A 5,211-nucleotide genomic window follows, 5' to 3' on the forward strand; every position below is an offset into this window, starting at 1 on the left:
TTTAATAAAAAGATACTTTAAAAAGTAAAATGTAGAGGGAGAAAGTAGCAACTTTTTTTTTTTTTTTTTTTGGTAATTAGCCTTTTTTATTTATTTTTATTTTTATTTTTTTATTATTAGTTGTTCAAAACATTTCAAACCTCTTGACATATCATATTTCATACATTTGATTCAAGCAGATTAATAGGCTTTTTAATTTTTTTTTAATATTTGTCTGATTTTAATGTGGGTCACCCACTAACACTTCATCAAAATAACAGTTTCTTTTCTGAGTTCAGGTGACCAAGGAATAGCCATACCCTTGGAACAAACAAAACACACACACACAAAAAAAAAAAAAAAAAAACAGAATTATCTTTAACCTAACTTTTTATATGATGTCTCAGATCCCCTTAACTTTGCATATTAGCTTCTTTGTTCAGTTGAATTGTAACTGTTTTTTGTATTTGGAAAGATTGTGACTATTGAACTTGAAACATTTTATTCTGGGCATCTTGGTGGTTTCTGGTGAGGTTACGTGGGTGACAGGGTGAAGGGAAAGTGGGGGATTCTTTCCTATCATAACATGAAGTTTCCCCCACAGTCTGTTCTCAGGTGCCAGACCTCAATTATTTCTTACAGTGGTATACTTTGATTATTTTTACTTCCCTTTACCCATAAGTTTTAACAGCATTTTATCAAACTGTGCTTATTAAGATCCATTTTTAAAATAAAGTATTAGTTCGCCTAACCAGTCTGCACTTATTGCTTATGGTTTCACTCACCTGCTATGCCTGTTTTTGGTCTGAAAAACAGATATATTTCCTCCGGGGTCCGCAGTAGAAACACTGCCCTCTCCCTTCTTGACCCCTAGCCCTTTCTTCCCTCCCACCCTCCCTTCCACTCCCTTAGTTTCAGGCGCCGCCGCTCCCGGAGGAGCTTCCAGCACAGTGATGGGGTCTCGGGCCTCCACGTTACTGAGGGACAAAGAGCTCGAGGAGATCAAGAAGGAGACTGGCTTTTCCCACAGTCAGATCACTAGTCTCTACAGCCGATTCACCAGCCTGGACAAAGGAGAGAATGGGACTCTCAGCCATGAAGATTTCCAGAGGATTCCAGAACTTGCCATCAACCCATTGGGGGACCGGATCATTAATGACTTCTTTCCAGAGGGAGAGGACCAGGTAAACTTCCGTGGATTCATGAGAACTTTGGCTCATTTCCGACCCATTGAGGACAATGAAAAGAGCAAAGATGTGAATGGACCAGAACCACTCAACAGCCGAAGCAACAAACTGCACTTTGCTTTTCGACTGTATGATCTGGATAAAGATGACAAGATCTCCCGTGATGAGCTGTTACAGGTGCTACGCATGATGGTTGGAGTGAATATCTCAGATGAGCAGCTGGGCAGCATTGCAGACAGGACCATCCAAGAGGCTGACCAGGATGGGGACAGTGCTATATCTTTCACAGAATTTGTTAAGGTTTTGGAGAAGGTGGATGTAGAACAGAAAATGAGCATCCGATTTCTTCACTAAAGGACAGAGACCAAACTGTTCCTTGCTTTCTAGTATTTAAGAACTGGAACTTTAGAGTCCTCCTGTCCACCAACCCCACCTCCACCCCTTCATTCTCCTTCTCCCAGAATACTACTGCTGTTGCATGACAACCCCAAATATGTTCTGTGTACACAAAACTGCCTTTGGTGTATAAACAGGGCATTACAGAATGGTACATCCAGTCTATTTCTCTTCAGTATCCATCTACCAGTTCTCCATTTATAAATACCATGTTCCCCTGTTCTGCTGCTCAATGCCACACATCCATCCAGTTTGAGAAAGAGATGGAATCATGCCAAGAACCAGCCAGCAAAACTCTAACTGGATGTAGACTCCCTTCAGCGAGGTTTAGCATGCTCCTACTTCCTTCTTATATGTCCTTTGCTTCTTATTTCCCTGTCACACAACTTACCTCCACTTAGTCTTTCAGCCTCCCTGTTTTTTATTGAGCCTCAAAATTCCTTGTGTTCCTCTTAGCACCCCAAACTATGCCTGTTAAATGTATTTCTGACTAGGCAGGATAGTTCAGTGGTCTGGCAGTTTTTATCTACCTTCACTCTTAAATGAGTACCTAGGATGTTACCTTTCCAGGAGCTTTTTGGTAATCAACACTTCTCTTGGAAGAATGTGACCCTTTCTTGATCCTCTGCACTGCTCTGTCATCAAAGGGTGGAGATATCCTTCTTGGAAACTGGCCTTGGTGAAAACATTTCATAGTTTGTGAAGATATAGAGAAGAAATTGATAACTAAAAAGTGTAGAGCCACCTGTTTTGTGTGGGTTACTCAGATTGCTCTGCCTCTGCCCTCTGATTCTCGACTTATGTACCTACATGGCTTTTCCTATGAGTGCAGTGTTCACTATTCAGAAAATATTCATATGCCTACAGGTCTGCTTAGCTTTGGGACACTGTTGCTACCAGAATAACTGTTCTGACAGCATTCTTAGGGACCTTTTCATGACTTTTTGAACACGATGGCTGGGTGTCTTATAAAACCTGCTACATTTACATTCTGCAGCATGATTTATGCTTCCTTGTTAGTGCACTGGAATGTTTTTCACTTCACGTTTCCAAGTGGAAAGACTATTGTTATGGAAGTGCCTAACTTTTCCAAGTCCAGAATAGTTAAAAATATGGTCCTCAGTGTTTTGAAGTTTTGCACAAAATTATTTATGAACTTTACAATTGGCAAATGTTAATGCTGGAATCCATATTCAATCCCAATACACGTCCAAAGCATTGAATGTATTGTGTCATTAGCTGCCCGGTTGCATTATCTCCATAGCTCCTTGTATAGGCCACCACTGATCCCTTAAAAACAAGGGGTCTGACCCTGGTAAGACAATGTGAGGTGGCATTACAGGACTTTGAGTGAGCCAGAGCAACTTCTCTGCCAAAGTCAGCTTAATTAGACTTCATTGAATCTGGCCATTGCCATCCTATGTATGTCTGTGAGTCTATTCATTTATCTCCCCCTGCCTCATGTTGAATTTATAATCCCCCTGACTCATTGCTTGCTTGCTTGTTTCCTTGCTGCAGAAGGCTATTCAAGATGTGTTAACCAATCTTTAGGAAGAGAATTGCTAACAAATATTACTACAAAGGGATGGATAAAGGTGGGGAACAGGGGAGTGGCCAGGCTTGATGGCTCAAGTATAAATGAATGAGAAATTCTTTAAGAAGTATCAGTTTTGTGATCAAGTGATGTAATATAGGAATAGTAAAAAAGGAAAGAATTGTCTGTTACTGATCGCTAGAGAGGTACTTCAGAGTCTCCTTGATTTGCATTTTTAAAGTTCCTAAGATTATGGCTTCCCCACTCCTTTGGCTGTATAGCAAACTTTTAATCCACAGTTGTGCCTTATTGTCCTATTACGGTTGTATTCTTTGATCCATCAATAAATATTTGTGGTTAAAACAAAAACAAAAACAAACAAACAAACAAACAAAAAAAAAAAACAGATATATTATTTTCTGTATTTTATCCATTTTCCTACATGTATATACTGAAAAGAAAATTAGGTCTGGAAATATTCCATTTTGATTGAGTGCAATAATCAAGAAAATAAATTTTAAATATGCTAAATATATCTCCAGATTCTCTCAAGTAGCTATGCTTAAAACAAAGAAAATATCCTGAAATGAAAAACCATGGTCAGCTTCAATAAAGCAAGAATATAACCCAAGAATTTATCCTTAATGATGGATTATAGATAATAAATACAGAATAACCTCAAGAGTTAAAGGAAAAATAGTATTCAATCTGGTATTCTAAAATGAAGCAGATTGTCCATCAATGATAAATAAAAATAGATTTTCATAAATGATAAAAATCTAAAAAGCTATTTTCCATGCCTCATTTCAAAAAGAGTTACTCAATATAGAAGAAAAAAAAATTTTAAAAAAGGGAGCAGACTTTGTGGACAGAAACAGTGGCTCTAACTGCAAAGCTCAAGAAAGTTATGCTGATTCTGCAGTAGACCTAGAAATTAGTTTTGTTAGCATACCTCAGTCCTACCTTTAAAATGATGGTTTAATAGAAATATTAGCTAGTGAGTAGTCAAGTGATTGAATGTAGCAAAAGTTAGAAGATTCTAGTGATCTATTTTTCTCATCACAAAAAAATGAATATTAGAAAATACAGGGAAAACAAAGTGATGAAAAAAGAAAGTAAAAATGCACTAAACACAAATAATGGAAAGCCAAGTTCTGTATATGAAACACAGTAAAATGTGCACTTTTTGTAAAATTTAATGGGATAGAAAAAAGTAGTATTGATTGTTCTTGATGGTAAGAACATCCCTCCATGAGCAGCATTCATGTCCTGATATTGGATGTCAGAAAGGCTAATAAATTAGAGAAAGAAATCATTCTTACTTCTGGTGTGTGTTTTGTGATGAAAAGTATCTTAAGGTCAAATTTGTAAAAATGCTTACGGGTTTTTAACCTTCATAAATTTTCTGTAGACAAAGAATGCAACACATAATTATTTTTTAAAGAGAATAACTAAATGAGGAAGCATAAACACAGGGACTTGTAACTATTAAAAAATAGAGTGGGGTGTGGTGGCCTGTACAGATGCTGATACTCCGAAATAATAAAGTGTCCAATGTAAATGAAGCAAGAAATCACAGAACACATACTGTAAATGATAATCAGTTAAACGCTAAATCCTTTTAATATTTGATTAATTAGGCCTGAAGAAAAAGAAGTGGCCCCATAAGTTAAATTGGTTTTCCTCCCTCTCTCATTGCAATTAGAAAAAATAATGGGAACACCTAAAACATTGTGTAGGGTCTTCTATTTATATTTCAAAATTATGATCAATATAATCAGACAACTAGTAGTAGGTATGGCTAAATTTAGTTTCCTTTTAAAACTTTACATAGTTGCAGATAGAGTGTAGGCTGCTGATTTGGGTGTAAATTTTGGAAACTACTGTTTTATATGGCACTGCGGATTGAACTTGGGGTGCTTTATCATATATATATATATATATATATATATATATATATATATATATATACAAAATTATTTGATATTTTATTTTGAGACCTTGTCTCACTTAGTTACCAAGGCTGGTCTTGAAGTTGTGATCCTTCTGCCTCAGCCTCTATGATATTTGGGATTACAGGTATGTACCACCACATCAGGCCTGGACACTACTTTT

At 36.8% G+C, this 5,211-nt stretch overlaps 1 pseudogene; it reads left to right on the forward strand.

Moving 5' to 3' along the window:
* Positions 1–887: 887 nt before the first annotated feature.
* Positions 888–1,716, forward strand: LOC139707726 (calcineurin B homologous protein 1 pseudogene; annotated as a pseudogene).
* Positions 1,717–5,211: the final 3,495 nt, after the last annotated feature.

Source organism: Marmota flaviventris, chromosome 11, assembly GCF_047511675.1.
Source record: "Marmota flaviventris isolate mMarFla1 chromosome 11, mMarFla1.hap1, whole genome shotgun sequence".
Lineage (NCBI taxonomy): Eukaryota > Metazoa > Chordata > Mammalia > Rodentia > Sciuridae > Marmota > Marmota flaviventris.